General features: G+C 35.1%; 1 pseudogene; it reads left to right on the top strand.

The window, feature by feature from the left end:
- On the top strand, window positions 1-23,285 carry LOC139437896 (olfactory receptor 1571-like; annotated as a pseudogene).
- Window positions 23,286-24,024: the final 739 nt, after the last annotated feature.

Below are 24,024 nucleotides of genomic sequence, written 5' to 3'. Positions count from 1 at the left end.
ATGCTCTTGTCATTTCAGAAAATGGAGAACAAGTTTGGCTACCTGCAAAGAGAATTAAACCCTGGAATGAAGAGATGGGGTCTCCTGCAACTTCTGATGATGGTGATCATAAGTAATGAGGAAGCTGCCGGTAATTACACTTATTGGGCCTATATACCTAACCCCCCCATTACTTAGAGGGTTAACCTGGAGAGATCCATTTTTTCATATATATTTGAATAAGACCTATATATTCCCTGGAGCAATTGATGATCGATTGCCAATTAAACCCTATGAGGAAGGACAAAGAATCTATAATCTGGTATTACCATTTGATTATCGACCTTTATGCATTGGTAATCATCCTTCCTGTATGTATGTTAAAAATCGGGCCATAAATATCTTCAAAAATAATATTACTCAGTTTATTGTGACTTTATTTCCCTCTTACGATTTAACCATGACTAAAAATCCTACTTATGATTGTCCGCAAAAAAGACAGTAGGGATAAAGAAGGATGGCAAGAGTGCCATATAGGAAGAGGATCTGTCATTTTTAATGATTCCTATGAAGCGAATTTGGCAATCATCACCTGAGAGTCAACTGCTGTTCCATATGGCACAAGAAATTCTAAAGGGCTCAAAGCGATTTGTGGGACTGCTAATAGCTGGCCTATTAGGTCTGATTGGTGACATTGCAGCGGCTGCTACAGCTACTGTGGCCTTGCATAAGATGGTGCAGACTCAACAATACGTGCATGAATGGCATAAGGATGCTAGTGACTTATGGCATAGTCAAGAACATATTGATGAAGAATTAAACAGTAGAGCTAGTAATTTAGAATCAGCAGTTTTACATCTTGGAGATCAAGTATATACCTTAAACTTACTTAGGGGATTGAAATGTAATTGGAATGAAAGTAACTTTTGTATTACTCCACTTGCTTATAATAAGTCTATGTTTGATTGGGAAAAGATTAAAAATCACTTAATAGGTCATAAAGGTAATATGTCATTAGAAATAGAAGAATTACAGAAACATATATTAGAAATGTCTCATAATCAGATTTATGTAGCTGAAGATAAGGATATCTTTAATGATTTAATTTCTCATTTAATAAGCTTAACCCAGTAGATTGGTGGAAGTCTCAGCATTTTTTATCAGCATTAAGAATAGGACTTTGTGTATTAATCTTGTTGCTTATTGTGGTTGCTTGTCTGGGATGAGAAATATGCCAAAGACTGCACCATGTTGATGTGATGGGACAAGCTAATAATTTGGTACTTGCTAAAACCCTGATATAATTCCCCATGGTCAGAGTGCTTGGCTGGTGGTCAATGATGGGTAAGACTCTCAGAGGAGGGCAACCTAAGACAGGCAGAGTCACCTTGACCAAAACAAAAAGGGGGAAATGTGGGAAACAAAGGCATGCTGTTTCCATGGTAGCAAGTTACTTTCTGACTGCTGGGTCATGCTGTCCCTGGAGATGTATGTGCAGGTGGCTAATCTCTCTGTGAAACACAACATTCCAGCAGTACCCAGACTTGATATCTCAAGTAACCTAGGCAACAAGATTTATGAGTATACTTGTTTCAATAACATAATAGAACATCTTAGGCTTTAGTGACTTTCTTATCCACTGTGCACTGTGTTTTCATTAATGAAGTTATGGGAATAGTTAGCTAGGATAGTCGCTGGTTCTCATGATTGCTTGGGGTATATAAAGTAGGCCCTGATATTAATAAACTTGTCTGATGAGCTTGAGAAATCAATGCTCTCAGATCCCCTGATCCCAATCTCTCTTTGTCTTTCATTCCCGGTACCCTTCGGGTCCATCACTCTGACAGGGAGGAGGAATGTTTTTATTAAACTTGTTTCCCAAGGAGTAATCAAGGGTGATGAGTCAGTTAATAAGGTAGGAAATAATAGGTATATTCAGAAGGAATGATTGGTATCACTATTTATTACTAGTTTCACAATATCTGTCATATTAAAACAAGCTGTTTTTCTCAAAGAAGTTTGACATTTGCATATATCAATCAAAAAAAAATACACATATCTCCTGAATTCTCTTAAAAAGGACATCCTGTGTGATATAATGAGCAATGTCTTCAGTGCATTCACTTGAAGAAAACAATAATGAATTGCAAGATTCTTGTACTATGTCTTACTATGCATTGAAGACCTCACATAATGGGACCAACTCCTAGGAAGGGGGGAGGCAGGACACTGTATCATATTCCTGACTTGCATATGCTATGCATTAATCAGCAGAAAACCATGACCTCAGAAAAGTGCAAAGCCAAGTTCTGTGAAAAGAACTTTTGGGCTCTGGTGGTGAAGACTATAGAACTGCACCACCATAATTCTGAGCAGTTTCCTCTATTTTAAACATGATTTTGGTGGCTCCAACTATTAAGTCATCTGATTCTACTTTGATTTGGAGTTGAAACTTTGAAGGGTCTTTCTGCACTTATTTCCAGGGAACCTTATGATTTTCAAGCATCAGTCATGCATGAGTTACATAAAAAAATTCTCCCCATCCCTGAGTTTGTAAACTGAACACATTACCAGATCCTGGAGTTATGTGAAGTAGGAGATGCTTTACAAGGTCTGCAGTGAAGCTGCAGAATCAGCTATTCTCATTATCTTTCCCACCACAATGCTTTCCCTGGTTTTGAGTCTGCTCTCAGGAGATCTAAGCAGCAGTGGAAGAATGCTCCTGGGTGTTTCAGGTGAGGCTGTTTGTGCTCAGGTGGCATCTCCATACCTCTGGGTGAAGGCATTGGGTACCAGGGACCTTGAACCAAGGTCAGCCTCATTCCCTCTTAGTGCAGTACAGGGTTTCTCACAATAATTATTTGGGGATTTCTGCACAGTGAATGTCACAATCTAAAAAAGAATAGCTCTTATAAGGTATAAACTCTTGTATTGGGGATTCATTCATTGGGCCCAAACTAGCTTCATGTGAATTTAATAAGCAAAGAAAATTCCCATCTTTTTTAATAACATGCTCACATTAACAAATGTGCTTAGAGACTATAGAAACAATAAAACAATAGAGAATTCAATTGCTGAAGCCACAGACTGCAAATATTATACCATGATATTTGTGTACATCCCTCCCTTCCCGGATTGCATAAACTCACTTGTACCTCCAAGACACATCACACTGGCCAGGTTCACACAAATAAATGTGCTCAAATGTTCAAGGGGCATTAACACCATGCATGGAGATTCACACAATAGCCAAGGAATATCAAATTCCTATTGTAGGCAGCTCTCCCACATTCTCTAAAAGATCAGTGAGAATCCTCAAATACAGTGGTAAAGACTATTGAAGGAGGATGGTCCATTGATGGCCCTTGATATTGATGACTGTGTTTATGAACCTTTACTCTTGAAACGGAAACTTAGCCTACTATTCTAGTGTGCCTAGAAGTTGCCTCCTGGGGGTTCCTTGTTGTTCAAATGTTACCTCTCTCTAAGCCAAATTCAGCATATAAATATATTACCTTCCCCTAAGTGTGAGGCATGTCCACTGGGGATGAACCACCAGGACACTGAAGGATTATTACCAACTAACAATGCAAGTGTAAAAAGACTTGCATCAACATAAAAGAATAATAGTGGAGTATGGAAAAAATACAACAAGAATATGCTATACAGCAAAGTTAACTCAACCATTCTGATGCTCTTTCATAATATGTAACAAATGTACTACAGTTATGTCATGTGTTGTTGGAGGTGCATTTTATGGGAACTCTTCACTCTGTGCATGATTGTTTTGTAAGTTCACAGCTTTTCTAATAAAAATTATATATATAAAGAAAAATAATGAAAACAGAGTTAACAAATTATCTACTCCTACTATTTACCCAAGGTAAATATAGGCAGGTACCCAAAGACCTATATGCAAATATTTGTAAAACTGTTATTTTTAAAAAGTCATGCAAAATGTGTAAATAAAATTACACAATAAGCAAACTCAGATCACAGAACTTCAAAAAATATAATTATCACCTAAGTAGGCATTGCCTTATTAACATTCTGATCTAGATTATGCTATTCTACTGTTTTGTAACAAAAAGCATCAAGCCATTTCTTGCTTTCCACCAAAATGAACACTTCCTTTTGTTGTGATATGTGATTTAAAAAACAGCAATTTAAAAATCAATAATAAGATAAAAAAGCAGTGGTGAGTTTGGCTTAGAGAGAAGCCACATGTGAGCCACATGGAGGGTCTCAGGAAGTAACTCTTAGGCACCCTACAGCACCATGCTAATTTGCAATTTCAAGAGCAGAGGTACCTGAGCATAATTGTCAATATCAAGGGCCCATCAAATGACCATTCACTAGTCATTGCCCTTCAATTGGGGGATTGTTGCCATTCCAATAGAGAATAAGGCAGAGAACCCCAGAATGGGAATTCAACCGTTTTGTGGCCCAAAACTTAGTAAAAAATGAAGCCAAAATTATTACCAATTACAATTAATGGGAAAATGAAATAGTAACGATAGGTATAAACATGAACAATCAAATAATAATTTAGAAAAATAAAATAATTGGGATATTAAAAATAAGGTAAAATATATTTAAACTTTTTTGATGTTTTACCTTTCATCACTGTAATATCTGTTGTCCTGTTTGTAAAATCACATTTTCTTCAATTTTTTCCCCAATGTCTTACTTCTTTAAAATTTTTGTCTTCCAAGAAGTTTTAGGTTACAGTAAAGTCACATACTGAAAACAAGTGATTCCCAAATAACTTAACAACCTCCATCTTTTCCCCCCTCTCATTTCAATAACATTTTTCATGTGGATAGTACATTTGTTATAATGGATGTACAAATATAGAAACAAATCCACTAACTATGATCAATGTTCTATTTTATCATCTATATTCTAGACCACCCATTTTTATAAAGTTTTGATGAAATTCCACATTGCCTTTATCCATCATTATATGATGATGCAGTACACTTTTATTCACCCCAAAATATTCCCTCTTCTATCTAATCTATTCCTTCCTACCCCTTCCCTCAGGGTCCATAGTGATCACCAAGCTTCACTCCCTGAAGGACAAGGTTCATCGTTACTTGCAGCAACACTGAGGGTTGACAAATTGATCAGTCCTCCCCTATTAGGAACTGCCTTTGCTCTCAAGAGACACCCACTCTTTGTATGAGAACATACGTGCCCCCCCACCCAGGATGGGAGTCCAACCCCTTCCCATTCAGTACGTGGGTCTCTATGCACTGATACAACACACGATGACAAAATGAACACTTGTACATTCTCTAGAAGACTGTCCCAGGTGAGTCCTGTCCTGAATGACCCCCATCCTACACTCAAAACCAGTAACCCTCCCTTGTCTTATTATGAAAACTGTTTTCCAACATTATATTTCAACCATATAACTGCCGATCCCTAGTCTTCATCTATTCCCTCCCTCAACACTATGTCATTTTCAAGCCAGCCAACTCACTCTCCACCTTTCTCCCCATCAAACTTGCAGCACTCAACCCAAGAGTATCATTACAACTCTGTCATATCCTTTCACTTCACAACTACTCACATCCACCTTATCATAGATTTCACCCATATGGGCATTGGTTCACATCCTTCTTCTTCCTTTCTGCTTCCTGTAAAACTATTGTCCAGGATCTAGCTCTGTGAGTCTGCTCAATATGCTTAATTCATATCAGCGAGGTTATTTAATATTTGTACTTCAATGCCTGGCTTGTCTCACACAACATAAGTTCCTCAAGATTCATCCATTTGTTAGTGCTGTATTCCTTCATAGAGCTGACTAATAATATTCCATAATATATCACATTTTATTTATTCATTTACCTGCTGATGGGCTTTGGATTGATTCCAATTTTTGTCAATAGTGAATGATGCCAGTAGGTGCATTTGTGTGCATATGAATGTTTGTGTCCTTGCTTTCAATTCTTCTGGGTATATACGCAGCAGTGGAATTGTGACATCATATGGCATATCTATATTTAGTTATTGAGGAACCACCAAACTGTCCTCCAAAATGGCTGGATCATTCTATATTCCCACCAGTAGTGAATTAGTGTCCCCATTCTGCAACATCCTCTCCATCTCTTGTACTCCTCTATTTTTTTTAATGGCCACCAGTCTAATGGGTGTAAGGTGGTATCTCATTGTAGTTTAAATTTTTATTTCCTTAATAGCTAGTGATGTTGAGCATCTTTTCATCATATTTTTTTTTTTGTTTATATTTCTTCTTTGGAAAAGTCTGTTCAAGTCACTTGCCCATTTTTTAAATGGGCTGCCTTTTTTTTTCAAGATACAATATTTCTTTATATTTGCTTGATATTAGACTTCTATAAGACATATGGTTACCAAAATTTTCACCCATTAGGTCAGTTACCTTTATACTTTTTGAACAAAGGATTGAGGTTCAAAAGCTCTTAATTTTGGGGAGAAACAATTTGTCTTTTTTTTCTTTTCCTGCTTGTGCTTTGGATGTGAAATTCATGAAACCATTTCCTATTACAAGTTCCTGTAGATGCTTCCCTACATTATCTTCCAATGTTTTATGGTCTTGACACTTATATTTAGATCTTTGACCCTTCTTGATTTGATTTTTGTATAAGGCAAGAGATGGTTTTCTTCTCTCATTCTTTTGGATATGCATATACAGTCCTACAAGCACCATTTGTTGAAGAGGTCATTGTCTACCCAGTGAGTGGGTGTGGTGGTCTTTTCCAATATCAGATCACTGAACACATGAGGAACTATTTCAGAACTTTCAATTTGTTTCCAGTGGTCTATATCTCTATCCTTGTGATAATACCATGCATTTTTGACAACTGTATCTTTGTAGTATGTTCAAAGAGAGTTTGTGTGATTCCAACAAATTCACTTTTTCTTTTTCAAATATATATTTTTTAATATATCTTTGGCTATTCAGAGCCTCTTCCCATTCCAAATAAATTCCATACTTAGATTTTCCAGTTCAGTAAAAATGGCTGTATTGAATTTTATTGGTATTGCATTAAATCTGTGTATTAGTTTGGGTAGGATAGACATCTTAATAATGTTTACACTTCCCATCAATGAACAGGGAATATTATCCCATTAATATAAGTCTTCTTTGATTTCCTTTAACAGTGTTCCAATTTAGGTTCCATTTACCTAATTTTCTTGCTGAAGTGCTCAAGCAAGTATTTCTAATGCAATTTTAAATAAGATCAGTGAAAGTAGGCATCCTTGTCTTGTTCACAATCTTAGAGGGAAATCTTTTAGGTTTTCACCAATGTATATGAAGCTAGCTGTGGGTTTTTCTTATATACCATTTATCCTGATGACGAAGTTTGTTTCTATCCCTATCCTCTGCAGTGTTTTTTTAGGAAAAAGTGCTGTAATATTTTTATGTATTTATTGGGGTTTGTGCCCTTGATTTTATTTTAAAGAAAGACAGAATTTTAAAGAGAGAGATGATGGGGGACCAAGTGGTAGTGTGGGGGAGGCCTTCCTCCATATCGCAGGATGTGGGGGAGCTCATCACTCTTGGAAATCATGCCAGGATGCTGCCTCATGGAAGAGCATAGAGACATTTGACACCTGTGGGGAGGAAGCCAGGTCTGCCACCTGAAGGTGGGACCAGTGACACACAGCCCAGTGGTGGGATTTGCTTAGAAGAGGGTGCTGTATTTTGTCAAGTGCTTTTTCTGCATAAAGATGATAATGTGATTTTTTTTCTCTTAATCTGCTTATGTGGTATATTACATTGATCTTCTTATGTTGAACCATCCTTGCATATAAGGGATGAAACCAAATTGGTCATGGTGTATAACTCATTTGATGTGCTGTTGAATATGATTAACAATCATTTGGTTGAGGATTTTAGCATCTGATTCATTAGAGAGATAGGTCTATAATTTTCCTTTCTTTTGGCATCTTAGGCTATTGTTTTAGGATAATGTTGGCAACCCTAGAAGACATTAGGCAATGTTCCTTCTACTTTATTTTTTGGAATAATTTAATAAGGATTGGTAATAGTTCTTTCTGGAATTCATGGTAGAATTCATCTCTGAAGTTGTCTGTTCCTGGGTTCTTCTTACTTGGGAAGTGTTTGATGACTAGTTAAATCTGTTAGTTGTGATTGTTCTATTGACCTCATCAATTTTGTCTTCTGTCAATGTATCCTGGTTGTTTGTTTCTTTGAATTTGTGTATTTCCTTTAAATTATCATCCTGGTTGGCATACAATTTTTCAATGTATTTTATTAAAATACTCTTTATTTCTGTGGGGTCAGTAGCGATATCCCCTTCCTCATTTCTTATTTTGTAATTTGCATTTTCTCTCCTTTTTTCTTTGTTAGTCTAGCTAAATGTTTTTTTTTTATTTTATTGATCTTCCCCAAAACCAGCTTTTGATTTTATTTATTATAGTGCTTTTTAATTTTCTATTTCATTTTGTTTTGTTCTGATCTATCGCATGTCTTTCAGTCTACTTCCTTGATGTTAGTTTGCTGTTCTTTTTTCTAATTCCTCTAGGTGTGCAGTTAGATATTTGATTTTACTCTTCCTTCTTTATCGATAAAATGCACTTATGGCTATGAATTTCCTTCTCAGTATTGCTGTTGCTGCATCCCATAGGTTTCAATAGGTTGTGTTGTCATTTTCATTCATGTCAAGGAAGTTACTGCTTTCTTTTGTAATTTTCTCCTTGGCCTTCTGTTTGTCAAAAATTGAGTTATTTGACTTTCTTCTCTTTGTGTCTAATCTGGTCTCTGGCCCTTACAGATTTCTAGCTGTATTCCATTGTGATCTGAGAAATTACTTTGTATGATTTCAAGCTTGATGAATTTATTGAGAGGTTTTCTGTGGCCTAGCATGTCGTCTACCTTGGGAATAATCAATGTGCACTTGAGAAGAAAGTATAGCCCAATATATTTGGATGTAGAGTTTGGTATAGGTCTATAAGGCCCAAGTCCTCTAATTTATTATTCAAAGTCTTTGTTTTTTTTTTTTTCATTGATTCTCTGTTGAGATATTCTGTCTGATGGTGATAATGGTGTATTAAAGTCCCCCACCATAATTGTAGAGGCATGTATTTCTCCACTTAGTTTTTCTACTGTTTGCCTCATGCATTTTGAGATGCCCTTGTTACGTGCATCAATGTTTATAATTGTTCTTTTTTATTGAAATATTACACCTTTTGCTAATATATAGTGTCCATCTTTGTCTTATAAAAGAGTTTTGCATTTAAAGTCTATTTTGTTCACTATTATTATATCTACTCCCACAAATTTTTGGTTGTTGAATGCTTGTAAAATTCTTTTCCAACCATTCACTTTCAGCCTCTTTGACTCCCTGGGTCTAAGGTGCATTTCTTGTATACAACATATAGATGGGTCATACTTCCTCATCAGTGCTGACAATCTGTGTCTATTGACTGGTGAATTTAATCCATTATCATTAATTGTTATTACTATCAAGGGTTTAATTTCATTAGTCATATTTTCTTTGGGTTTGTTTATGTCATTTATTTTTATTTCTCTTTTTGATTTGTTTTTTTAATTTTTTCTTGCACTTTCTCTCCCTCAACTCTGTCTCTCTCATGTTTTTTCCTTTCAACCTATACCACATGCTTTAATATTTCTTGAAGGGCAGGTTTCTCATTGGCTTACTCTCAATTTCCATTTATCTGTCATTATTTTGAACTCTGCATCATTTTTGAAAGCTAGCATTGAGGAATAGACAATTATTGGTTGGAATATTTTTCTTTTAGCAGTTTAACTATTATTACAACTGCCTTCTTTCCTCCATGGTTTCAGATGAGAGATCAGCACTTAATCATATTGAGATTTGCTTGTATGTGATGTTTCCCTTTTCACTTGTTGCTTTCATTATTCTTTCTTTGTTTTTATAAATAGACAATTTGACAAGTATATGTATTGAATTAAGCCTGATGGGAATTATATTGTTTGGGGTGCATAGCACTTTCTGGATGCATACTTCCATCTCCCTCAATCAGGTTTTTGATTTATTGGATTGAATCATTCATCACCATCATATCTATTATATTTTTATGTGTGCTTACAATTTCTTCGGTATGGTCTCCCAGTGTCTTCTTAATATCGTTAATTTTTTTCTTTTTCTTCATTAAGTTCATTCATGAAATTGTTTGGACAGCTCTGATTAATTATTCCATGTTCTGCTTCTCCTCCTGGTTTTTAGTTTGTTCATTGGACTTGGTCATGTCTTCCTCTTAGTATGGTTTATAATTTTTTTATTGGTGCTCAGGCTTCTCTTTATCTTGATGTGTTTATTCAGTTGATTAGTTTCCTTTTTTACTCTAGGAATTTATTTAGTTGTTCATTTGGTGCATGGTAAGTTTTCTCTTTTTCATTTTTGTCCTCCTATTTTATTTCCTTGCTAGTATCAATGTTCCCTTGAAAGAAAAATAATAGGGCCAGAGAAAGCGAAAGGGGTAAGAAAAGTATAACAGTAATAATAATAGCAAAAGGTAGAAGAGAAAATGTATAATAACTAGAAGAATGAATAATTAACTAATGAAAAAGTGCAGAGGACTAAGAATTAAAAAGTGTTCTACAAACAATGAAATGAAAAACTGAATAGAGGGAAATGGATCTAGAATTAGTTAAAAGCCCAGAATTATAAGAAGAGAGGACAAGGGAAAAGACAAGACAATAGGAACAAAAGTTAAATTTAAGAAAGTAAACAAAGACTAGAGAAGATATAAATAAAAAGCACAAAAATTGAAGACTAATAAAGAGGGTAAAAATAAAAATATAAAATAAAAATAATAAAAATTTAAAAAAAGAGGTGGAATGTAAGAACAGAAATATATATCAGAAGATAGGAAGAGGAATTCTCTCACAATTCCTCCAAAAAGTACCCCTTACCCATGTATAAAACCAATCCAGCATTTTGGTAATTGCAAAGGCACTACCCCACTCCTGGTACCAAATTCTGTATTAGTCAGCCAAAGGGGTACTGATGCAAAATACCAGAAATTGTTTGGTTTTTTAAAAAAATGTATTTATTTGTGGTAGAATCTTACAGATACCAGACAATAAAGCATAATTTACTTCCCTCACCAAAATCTATTTGGAACAAGATGGCTGCCAACATGTGTGAGGTTTCCTGGCTTCTTACAATCGGGCAGCTTACCTTTCTCTGCATGCCAACTCCCCGGTGTTCCAGCATAAGTCTTCAGTGCCAAACTCCAACATCAAAACTCCAACATCACAAATCCTTGACAATTAGTGTTTATCATCCCTTTGTGCCTAGTGGTTCAGTATCTTCAGGTGAAGAAGAAAAGAACTATTGGAAATTCTTACAGAAAACTCTTATTTTGTATAAATAAGATAAGACATACCTCTAGAAGTATTTAGGCTGATTCTCTTCCACCCAAGAGTTAGATCACTTCATCTCTATATCTTGTTCTAATTTTCAATCAACTAGAGTGGAAACTTAAGCAAATAATTTATTTAAAGTTATTTTATAGGGACTTTTATAAAAGGACTTATGTGCTCTAGCTTTCCATCCCCTGATATAAAATGTAGTGTAAGAATGTGGATGAATCTAAGAAGTGAAAATATAAGTGAAAAAACAGTTTTCTAAATCATATATTGAGGGGGATGCGAGATACTTATTTGTTTTTATTGAGATAAAATTTATATAACTTAAAATTAAGCCCTTAAATATACAATTCCATGGCTCCTAGAACATACATAATGTGTAACCATCACCATTATGTAGTCTGAAACCTTTTCACCATTATGAAGTCACTCCTAGGCCTCCCTTCCCTAGCCTCTGGCAAGCAATAATTTTTTATCTATGTCTTTGGATTTACTTCTTTTGGATAACTATGTAACTGGAAGCATGCTACATGTGTCCATTTGTGTCTGGCTTTTTTCACCTAGCATACCTTCAAGTTTCCTCCATGTTGCAGCATGTATCAGGGCTTCATTTCTTTTTTCAAATATGTTTATTTTTTTTAAAAATTATTTGAATAACATAAATGTTACATACAAAATATAGTGGATTCCCATATGCACTGATCCCCACAATACCCACAATTACCCGCATTAACATCTTTCATTAGTGTGGTACATTCATTGCAATTGATGTACACATGTTGGTGTATTGCCACTCAGCATGAAATATAGTTTACTTTGTACGTTAGCCTCACTCCCAGACAATTATGTAGGTTATGGCAAGATATATAATTGCCTGTATCTCTCATTGCAATGTCATTCAGGACAATTCTCAAGTCCCAAATATGCCCTTGTATTACACTGGTTTTCCCTTTTCCTGAACTCAGAACTTCCAGTTAACACTGTCTCCACATCAATGATATAACATCTTCCATTACTATAATCACAATAAAATTACAGTAGATACCTGTAAGTTGACTCTAGTCTATGGTACATTTCTTTGTATGAATGGATACTATGCATATAATGCATTTTGTTTATTTTTCAGTTGGTGGGTATTTGGTGGTTTCACCTTCTGACTACTTTGAATAGTGCCGCTATAAACATTCCTGCAGATGTTTTTGTTTAAGCATCTGTTTTCAATTTTTTGATGTTTATATGTAGGATTTGAAATGCAGAGTCATATGGCAGTTTTATGTTTAACTTTTTAAGGAACTGCCAAAATGCGTTCTAAGGCATTGGCACCATTTTATCTTCCTACAAGCAATGCACAAGGACTGTTTATTTATTAAAGTGTAAAATGATGAAAATTAACAAATGAACAAGTAAAATTGAGAAGATAAAAGAAGTACAGGATACAAACCATTTAAAGGTATTGTGTATCCATCAGGGCTGGGACTTCAAATTACATTGACATGGGTCATTTTCAGGACTTGGCGTTGTCCTGAATGATATTGCAGGAACAGATACAGTATGTTATGTATTCTGCTATAACCCAATTAATGGACTGTAAGAGACTGTAAACTACAATATAAACTGTAATCCATGCAGTGTAACAGTGATCCGAAATGTATTCATCAAATGAAATGAGTGTGACACACCGATGAAGGAGTTGGTCATGTGGGAGGGGTCAGGGTGTGGGGAGTGGGGGTAGATGGGGTCCTATTATATTTTTAATGTAACATTTTGTATGATCTATGTATCTTTAAAAATAAATAATAAAATTTATTAACATTTAAAAAATTCAGTACATTGAACCAAAGCTCTGTAGTAGGCTTCACCAATGTTCTTCTCAGTCCACAGAGTTTTCAGGTAGGTGTAACTTACATCAATGTTACATGGCTACAGGAAAAAAGTGAATTCTGGATTTCAGTCATAAAGTTTCCTCCAAAATATGAGAGTCAAGGCAAGCCTCTGTCCATGGGATACAATTTCCCCATGCCTTATCTGTCCTCTCCAACAAGGACACTTACATCTTGGTCTGTGCTGCATAGAAAACTGAATTCTTAAGGAATTGGAAGCAATTGGATGCTTCACCTACTGGTTCACTTAACATACATGTATTGTACAGTTGAAATGTACCAGTCACTCTGCAAGGTACAGAGTAATAAAAATTGTGTATCATTTTTATTCTTGGCATGCCTATAGAAAGCATAAAATGAATGTCAAACTCATTATGCACTGATTTTTCTATTTATCTCTGTGACAATTTCACGACATTAAAATTAATCTTTGGGAGCATATGTAGCTCAGGTGGTTGAGTGCCTTCTATGCACAGACAAGATCCTGGGTTCAGTCCCCAGTCTTAATACCTCAAAAAAAGAGGGGGGGTTCACATAACAATATTTCTTAGTTATTATAATTATTTTAGAAAATCAATCAAAAGGAAAGAATGGCTTTGTTTTGAATTATTGGGGACAATCATTCCCATTTCTCTCTCCATAAAACTTGTTTCCTTCTATTTGTTGCAAGAGAAGTTTGTAATTCAGCATCCTATTTGGAAAAGTTCTGTCTTGCCTATATTCATGAAAGGATGAGAAATTAATCCAGGAGGGATGGTTCTGCCCAATTTTCATTAGTTTCATATCATGTCCATCTGGATATCATCTCTACCTCCTTTGGATCATGCCTTAGATGTCTTCTTCTCAGAAAGTTTTAACCTCTCTTCTCCCAATATAGCCAACTTGCCTGATTTTCTCTGTAATATGGAAACACAAGTGTTTGTAGGTCTCATTCATAATATCAGAACTCAACAGATGTGCATTACCCTTTACTGTAAACAATAATTCACCTCTATCACCAGTTTGGATTATCAAGTCACCTTTAAAATTATTTATATAATATTTTAAATATATAAATATTATGTTACATGACATGTGATGTTATGAAATAAACTTCGAGTGCTATGTGTGAGCCTGCTTCTTCACAAAGGAAACCTAATAAGTTCATGTACTATCACTGTACCCATGCGACCTCTAGATCTATATATGCCTCTGAATCTATACTACAATCCTCACACCCTATGTTCTCTTCACATGGGTGAATTTTCCTATGTTAAGATCCATCATTCAAATTATATGGAAGGAAATCATGATACAAATACAGTTGTGAAATGATGAGGAGTTTTTGTGCCCATGAGTATATGCATAAAACAATTTTATCTTAAGAAATTATAACCATGTTCCCTTTTTTTTTTTTACATTTTAGTGTGTTTATTTTTTTGGAGATATATAGATAAAGAAATGATACATTAAAAAAATAAGAGGTTTCCATATACCCAACACACCATACTCCTCCTTGACAAACATCAACAACTTCTTTCATCTTTGTGGCATATACATTGCATTTGGTGAATACATTTGGAACACTGCTGCACTGTATGGATTACAGTTTATATTGTAGTATACAGCGTCCCCCAGTAGTTTAAGTGGGCTATGGCAGGATATATAATGTCCAGCATCTGTCCCTGTGATATCATTCAGGACAATTCTGTGTACTGAAAATTACCCCACATCACATCTCTTCTTCCCTCTGCCTGCCCTTGGCAAATACTTTGGCCACTTTCTCCGTATTAATGCTATAGTTTTTACCATTAGTAGTCACAATAGTTATCTAGTAGAATACCAGTAAGGCTACTCTTATCCATATTTTGTGTTCTTTAACTTTTTTTGTCTTTATTTACTTTTTAATGTTACATGCAAAAAATATGAGGTTCCCATATACCCCCCATGCCCCTCACCCAACTCCTCTGCCCATAGCAAACAACCTCCTCCATCAATATGATACATTCATTGCATTTGGTGAATATATCTCTTAGCACTGCAGCACCTCATGGTCAGTGGTGCATACCATAGCCCACACTCTCCCACAGTCCACCCAGTGGGCCATGGGAGGACATACAATGTCTGGTAACTGTCCCTGCAGCACCACCCAGGACAACTCCAACCCCCAAAAATGCCCCCACATCACATTTCTTCCTCGGATTCCCTACCCGCAGCAGCCACCATGGCCACTATTATTATGGAGTAACTGAAATTAGAGACCAAAACCAGAAAAAGTTGACCTCCTCCTAGGAGGAAGAAGTCCAATGGGATAAATTGTGTATATGGAGTGCCAAAGAATACTTCCATGAGCCAAAATTTGCACATATGTGCATTTTGTTTCTCTCTCTTAGTTCCAGAAAGCTGTGTGGTAGGGGTTAGAGATCAAAGGCTATTTCATTAATGAAGATCAGGAGAATCTAGACCCTAAATGGACAGAAACTGTAAATACTTCCCTGACACCACCTCACATCTGCATTAATAGTCTCAGTGATGTTAAAACAAAATTGCATCTTCCCAAGTGCTCATGAATGCCTCCATCTCCTTGTCATTCCTAAGGGAAGAGCTTCCAACTTTATTCAAAAGAAGAAATTGTGTCACTGAGAATGCGATGCTTCTGTGATAATGAATGGGTGAGTCACAGAATCTTTTCAAGTTGTAGGAGATGTGGTTGGTGTCAGTGACCTCTTTTTTTTGTTTGTTTTTTGTTTTTGTTTTAGCTTTCTTTTTTTTCTGTGTTTTTTTAATGTTACATTAAAAAAATATGAGGTCCCCATATACCCCTCACCCCCCTCACCTCACTCCTCCCCCCATAACAACAACCTCCTCCATCATCATGAGACATTCATTGCATTTGGTGAATACATCTCTGAGCATCACTGCACCTCAGGGTCATTGGTCCACAACATAGCCCACACTCTCCCACAGTCCCATGGGAAGAAAGTTAAGGAGAGTTTAATGACAAACTGCTTCCAAGTGGAAGTCGCTGATTCTGGGGGGAGATTTTGGGTACAATAAACTCTATTCATTCTCCCATATGCTTCCTCTGGTGTTGGCTCTCACTTATGGCAATATATGTTGACTCTCATTCCATCTTTTTCTCTTTCGGTCAGTCAACATACAATTATTTAGCAACTTTTAAATACACTACTAAATTGTATTCTGGGAATGAACAAATGGTAAGACATTGCTCCTTCTTTTAAAGGACTAACATTTTAACAGGGCAAGAGACAAAGTAATAAACAAATGCAGGATCTTTAATTGGCACAGCAATCCTGAACTTTTTCATAAAACCGATTATTCTTCGTGGAGAGATTGGTGATGGCTCCCCAGGGTCTTTTATCATTGTATTGAATCTTAAAAGAGGATGTGAAATTTTGTTGCATGAATATTGGGCAAGAGCAAGAAGAAGAGTTTATTGGTAGTCAATTAAACATAAGTTGTGCTTAGAAAATCACAGAGTTCTTAATATATGACCAAACAATAGTGGTCAGGGAATGAAAAGTAATACATCAGCTTAGCCAGGTAAACAGCAGCCAGATAATAGGGAACTTTACATTTAGGCAAAAGAATTGATAATGTTCTGAAGGTAGTGGAAATTCATTGAAGGTTTTATTGCAGGTGAAGTCTAGGATCTGACTAGACCCATGGATAGGTCACTCTGGGTGAATGTGGTCCAAGTCATAGAGAAATGCAGAGGTGTGAAAGTAGCATAGTAGAGGTGGTTAATAGTATAGGAATGCTCTTCATTTACAAATTGTTAAGAATATGGTGATATACAGGAACGTTACAACTAATGTAATTGAAGGACAATATTTTCAGTATTTCCAACATTTTTCCATCAGTGTCAAAGAAGATATTTTATTAATTCTAAAGGACATTAATAGGGAACTGTAAGGGTTATGGATTTTTCCTTTTGGAGTAATGAAAACATTCTAAAATTGACTGAGGTGATGGCTTCACAACTCTGATAAACCTGAGAACCATTCAGTGTATGCTTTAGATGGATTTTACAAAGCAGGGGCTATATAACACAGGGAATCTAGTAGTGGATGACTGGCTATGGTTAACAGAACAAATATGAGAAAATCGCTCATGAAATATAACATATATATAATACTACTACAGGGTGATAATAATTGTGTGCTGTGGGTTTGGAGAAAAGGACACCCAATGTAAAACATGGGCAATAGCTATTAGTAGTAACCATGCTTTGACAATGTTTTTTCATGGTTTGTCACAATTGTTTCACAATTTTATGGGAGCCCTGTATGTTGATATCCGTGTTTGTTTGGTAGGTTCACAAATTTTATTATATATTTACTGTTTATGCTCATGTATGAAACAGGAACTTCATTTTAAAAGGTTTAAAAGAAGTGGGAATGGAGAGGTTAGGAATAAATCTGTGAGTGATTAAACCAAAATTTAACAAAAAATTCACTCCTTAAAATTAAACACAACCCTGTACATTGCATATTTGCTCTTTCATTTAACTATATGAAATTGGTAACCATATTTTGAATTTATAGTTCAATAATTTGACTCAGAGGAATGCTATTTTCTGTCTGAGGCATGTAGTGGAGTCTGCAGTCAAGCATAGAGTTTGTTGCTTCCAAATTATATGTATTTCACCAACATATTTCTTTTTTAATAAAATGTATTTTGAATAGAGTTACTCTACATAAATTTTGTGAAGGTATATACAGAAAGTTTCCCACATTATGAGTATTTCTCACCCAGTATATCCCATTAGATTAGGGGGTCATTTCTCCTTAGGCTTCTCTGTTCTGCAACAGTTTCTCAAATTTTCTTTGTATTGATGACCATGATAATTTTGAGGAGATTGTTAGGGTGCTTTTTTTTTTTAAACCAAAAATATGGACTTTATTTACTTATTTATTTTTACCTATTATTTTTTTTAAATGTTACATTAAAAAAAATATGAGGTCCCCATATACTCGCACCCCCTCTCCACACTCCTTCCACATCAACCACCTCCTTCATCATCATGATATGTTCATTGCATTAGGTGAATATATTTTGGAGCACTGCTGCACCACATGGATAGTGGTTTACTTTGTAGCCTACACTCTCTCCAAGTCCACCCAGTGGGCCATGGCAGGACATATAATGTCCAGCATCTGTCCCTGCAATACCACCCAGGACAACTCCAAGTCCTGAAAATGCCCCCACATCACATCTCCTCTTCCCTCTCCCTACATGCAGCAGCTACCATGGCCACTTTCTCCACATCAATGCCACTATTTCTTCCATTACTAATCACAATAGTTCCATAGTAGAATATCAGAAAATACACTACAATCCATACTCCATTCCCCCAGGCTGTGGACCCTGGGATGGCTATTCCCACTCCCTTTCTATATCAAGAGGGGGCTTAGGTTCCACATGGATGATGGATGCAATTCTCCTGCTTTCAGTTGTAGGCATTCTTGGCTCCCTGGTATGGTGGTTGACCTTCTTCACCTCCATGTTAGCTGGCCAGGGTAGACCGTCTGATTTATAGGGTACTTTTTAAAATGTCTCTCTGTTGTGGTTTGTCTAAGTTTTCTCTCAGGGACTATGCAGGAGGGAAATTTTGGAGGAAGAACACAAAGTTAAAGTGATATTTTCATTGGGTCATATCAAAGATGTGTATGTGTGTGTGAGCTATCACTGTTTATGCTAACTTTTCATGGCTGAGATAGATTTTGTTAGGTTTATCCACTGTAAATTTACATTCTCCCTCTCTTTCATGCTGTACACTGTGTAAGCAAGTCACTATATGCCGTAGAAATTTGAGGAGCGAAGAGTTAACGGAGTTAATGAACTGACTTCTTAAGAGTAGAATATTTACACAAATTATTGTAATTATCATGGGAGATGCTATTCATTCATTCATTCATTTATCCAATTATTCATTAATATCATTATGACTCACTCACATTTATTTTATACTTTAGGTTATGATCTAATACTAATTACATATTTGTTGTTAAATTCTTTGAACTCTGGCTCTTGGCTGTCCCTGAAAGAAATTGCCATACTGTCTTCCAAAGTGCCTGTGCTATTTTGTACTCTCAAAGCAAAATGAGAATTTGTATTGCCCCTCATTCTCCCTGGGAATTGGTTTTGGCAGTTATATATATATTTTAATCATTCTAATAGGTGCATTGTGGTATCACAATGTTGTAATTTGTATATCTCCTTTGGTGAGGTTTTGTTCATATATTTCACTCAATTTTAATTGGATTCCTTGTTTCTTACTGTTGAATTTTAAGGTTTTTAGTATGTTTTGAATTCAACTACTTTATTATACATGTGTTTGGCAAGCATTTTGTTGACTTGCCTTTCAATTCCTTTAACAGGGTCTTTTGCTGAGCTGATTGTTTTAATAAATCCAACATGCAATTTTTTTTCTTTAATGGATCATGCCTTATTTTTTGGTGTGTAGTTTAAAACCCTTTGCCTATCCAAAGCTCTTTAGATGTTCTCTGGCTTTTTAAAAAAGATTTTAAGTCTTCCATCTTATATTTAAGAGTATAATGTATTTTGTGGTTAAGTTTTGTCAATGGGGTAAAGATATGTATGCTTCATTTTTAATACATGTGCAGCCTACTGGTCTAGTACCACTTGTTGAAACCGCTGTCTTTTCTCCAATCATTTACCTTTGCTCCTATCCCAGAGATAAGTTGACTTTATTTTTGTGTGTCTATTTTTGGGTTCTTTCCTGTTTCATTACTCTAGGTGTCTATTCTATCACCAATAGAATGTTATCTTGAGTGTGTAGATTTATAGCAAATCTTTTTTGAATAATAATAGACTCCACTTTTAAGGAAATTTTAGATTTATAGAAATTATACTGAAAGTTTAGGAATTTCCCATATTTCCCCCCACATAGTTTCCTTTATTATTACCATCTTACATTAGTGTGTATATTTATTTCAATTGATGAGCCAATATTGAAACATTGATACTATCCAAAGTCTACATTTTACATTATGTGATCCTCCAATGTTGATCTTGTTCACTATTGTGTTGGCTACTCTTTTGCCTTTTCATAAATCCTTAGAATACTTTTGTAAATATCTACAAAATAGTTTATTGAGAACTTGTGATTGAGTTGAATATATAGATCAAGGTGGAAGGACTGACATGTAAACAATGTAACGTGAACCATATATTGATGGGATATAACATAATCAACTAGAATACAGTGCTTGTGCACAGTGCCCATTGACATCATTTTATAGACTGTTCATATCCGATATGAATATTTTGTCAACTTTCCTCCCATAACATTCAGAGAGGGCATTTAATATATTTGTAATGTAGTTAGATTGTTTTTGAATACTTTTTGTACCTTGCAAATGAATTTTTACTTCCATACATTAATGTTCCCTCTTTGTGTTGTCTAGTTTAAAGGGCTTTGGCAAAGGCATAATGCCATGTGCCTACAATTACAGTATAACGCAGAATAGTTTCATCTTTTTAAAAATTCCCTGTACTTGCCCTATTCAGTTCAACTGCAATCCCCCTAATCCCCTGGCAACCACTGATCATTCCATTGTCCCTGATGTTTTGCTTTATCCTGAAGATCATAAAATATGCTGATATCTTACCAATGTAGTATTTTAGACTGACTTCTTTAGCAGCAATCATTTGAGATTTTTGCTTGTCTTTTGTAGGATCTTTTTACTTATGCTTTATAGACTTCTGTATATCTTTTTGGTTAGGATTCTGTTCAGATTTTTGCTTGTTTTTACATTGGGTATTTGCCTTCTTATTGTTGGATGCCAAAAGGTCTTTGCATATTTGAATTTAGGAAATATTTTCCCTAAGTCTTGGATTGTCTTTTCAATGTCTTTTACTGAGAAAATTTTTTTTTATGTTTAATAATGTAAAACTTAGAAAATTTCTTCTGCCATGGATCATGCTTTGGGTGCTATAACTAAACAGTCATTGCCAAATAACTGGCTTCTTGGTTTTCTCATATTTTCCTAGAAGTTTTAAACTTTGCATTTTATTTGTAAGTGTGTGACTCAAGTAGACTTACCTTTTCTGAAATATATACAATCTCTGCTTAACTTTGATTTCTGTTTGCATGTGTGCATCCCATTGTTCCAGAACCATTTGTTGAAAAGACCACACTTTCACCTATGAATTGATCTTTTCCCTTTGTCTCATGTCACTTGAATGCATTTCTGTGAATCTATTTCTGGATTCTTCTCTAATATTAGTTTATGTGTCCATTTCAACAATATCATAATGCTTCATTATTACATTTTTAAATAAGTCTTGAAATCAGTTACTATAGTCCTACAACTTTGTTCTTCTTCAGGCTTGTTTTGGGTATCTAAATAGTATCAGGTGGAATAGGTCTTACAACTTTGATCTTTTTCTACAGTATTATATTGGATTTCTAGTTTTTGGGTTTTTTTGCCTTTCCATATAAACTATGTAATTATTGTTTCAATGTCCTCAAATAACTTGCCTGTATTTATAACTAGATTGAGATGAATGTACAGATCAAGTTGGAAAGACATTGCATTTTACTAATATTGTGCCTTACATATTTTAAAAGATAATATTTCTAATTATTTATTTAATACTTTTCATTATAGCAACCTATATACAACTAAAACTTTTCCATTTTTTCTATTACCAAGTATACAATTTTGTAACACAAATTAAATTCAGAATATTGTGCTAGAATCAACAATAACCTCTTTCCAAAAATTTCATCACAAGGTACAAAATGTGATTTTATCATTTTTTTGAATAAAATTAATTCTTAAGAATTTGTAGTTAAAAGTGTTGATAGAGAATATCTTTCCAATTATGTACTTGCATTGCTAGTCAGAAATAACATCAAGGTGAAGCAGGAATGGGCAGCAGGTAAACAGCTACTTTGCATGTATGAGTACAGGGTTCTCTCCTTGCACATCATTTAAAAAGTAGAAGCAGGATGATTGCTTTCCCTGGTATTTTCAGATAAGAGGCACTAGATCTATGCCTATATAAGAAGAAATTATTATAATGTGTTTACTCACCATAGCATTTTAGTTAATCAGGTGATAGATGCTTAGGACTAAATTTGAATTTCTTTTATCTTTTTTCCAGCAGATACATCAAGTAAATGAAATGGAAAACCAAACATGTGTTTCAGAATTTATCCTTTTGGGACTTTCAAATGATATAAAAATCCAGTCACTGCTATTTGGGATGTTCCTGTCCATGTACCTGTTCAGCTTCATTGGGAACCTACTCATAATCCTGGCCATTATCACTGACTCCCAACTCCACAAACCCATGTACTTCTTCTCTCCAACCTGTTTTTACAGATATCTGTTTTACCTCCACCACTGTTCCAAAGATGCTGCTGAATACCAAGACAGAGATCAAAACCATAACTTATGAAAGCTGTCTCAGTCAGATGTATTTCTTTATCCTTTTTGGAAAATTAGATAATTACCTCTTGACTGTGATGACCTATGATCGCTTCATGGCCATTTGTCACCCCCTGCACTACATGGTCAACATGAACCTTCAGATCTGTGGCCTCCTACTACTTGTATCCTGTTTATTGAGTGTTTTGCTTTCCGTTTTAAGTGATGAAATAGTTTTGCAGTAGTCTTTTTGTACAGAGTTGGAAATAACTCACTTCCTTTTTGAAATTAATCAGATAGTTTGACTTGCTTGTTCTGACAAAGTCTTCAGTGATTTAGTGATGTATTTTGATGCTGGACTTCTGAGTGTTATTCCACTTACCGAGATCGTTTTCTCCTACTCTTAGACTATATCATCCATTTTGAGAATACCATCATCTGGGGGCAAGTATAAAGCATTTTCTACTTGTAGGTCGAATCTATCAGTTTTGACCTTGTTTTATGGTACATGTCTTGGAGTTAATTAGCGTTTCTGCTGCTACCCAAAACTCAAGAGGTAATGCAATACCCTTGGTGATGTACATGGTCATGATTCCAATCCTGTACCCCTTGATCTACAGTCTCAAAAACAAGGAAAAAAGCAGGCCTTAAAAAAATCTCACCACCTGGGATACATTCCTGTATAAAATCATGTTTGTGTCAAGTTAAGATGTTTTCTCATAATTAACAGAAGTTGAACATGGGAGATCTAAATCTAGATACTTTTATTTGTACGTAGAAAGATAGTGTGCTACATGCCTAGTTTCTAAAATTCTCTTTAAATTTTGCACATCAAATCACCACTTTTTCAAGTAATTTCTTAATTTCTTTAAAATCATTTGACCTCTCTGATTGTCATCATTGTTGAAGATAGAATCTTCTGTCTTGTAGAGTAAAATGGTTAGTACTAGTAATTGGATGTTTGTTTCTCTCCTTTTTGGGTAATGAAAATTCTGTACTATTGATTGATGTGATGAATATAAGACTCTGTAATTATACCAAATGCCTTTGCTTTTAAGCATTTTAGATGGATTGTATGGCTTATGAATATGTTTCAATAAAATTGATTCAAAATGCAATATAGGTATATTTTCCACTGCCAGCTGTAGTTTATCTCAAGTGTTAATCCCAAATATTAGTAAATAATATCAGTGTTTTTTCATAAACCTGGTTTTTCAGTGAGCTAGAAAAAGTCTCATGCATTTTTCATCACCTTAGGACAACCTGAATTTAAAACTAGTAGAAGGAAGAAAACAAGATTCATTTGAGTGAAAAAATGAAATAGAAAATGGAAATAAAATTGGTGTGTCCATGAAATTAAAAGTTCTTGGAAAAGATAAAATTGCAAAGG

This window comes from Dasypus novemcinctus, chromosome 30 (genome assembly GCF_030445035.2).
Source record: "Dasypus novemcinctus isolate mDasNov1 chromosome 30, mDasNov1.1.hap2, whole genome shotgun sequence".
Lineage (NCBI taxonomy): Eukaryota > Metazoa > Chordata > Mammalia > Cingulata > Dasypodidae > Dasypus > Dasypus novemcinctus.
The sequence above is the reverse complement of the archived record's forward strand: the minus strand, read 5'-3'. Positions and strand labels throughout refer to the sequence as shown.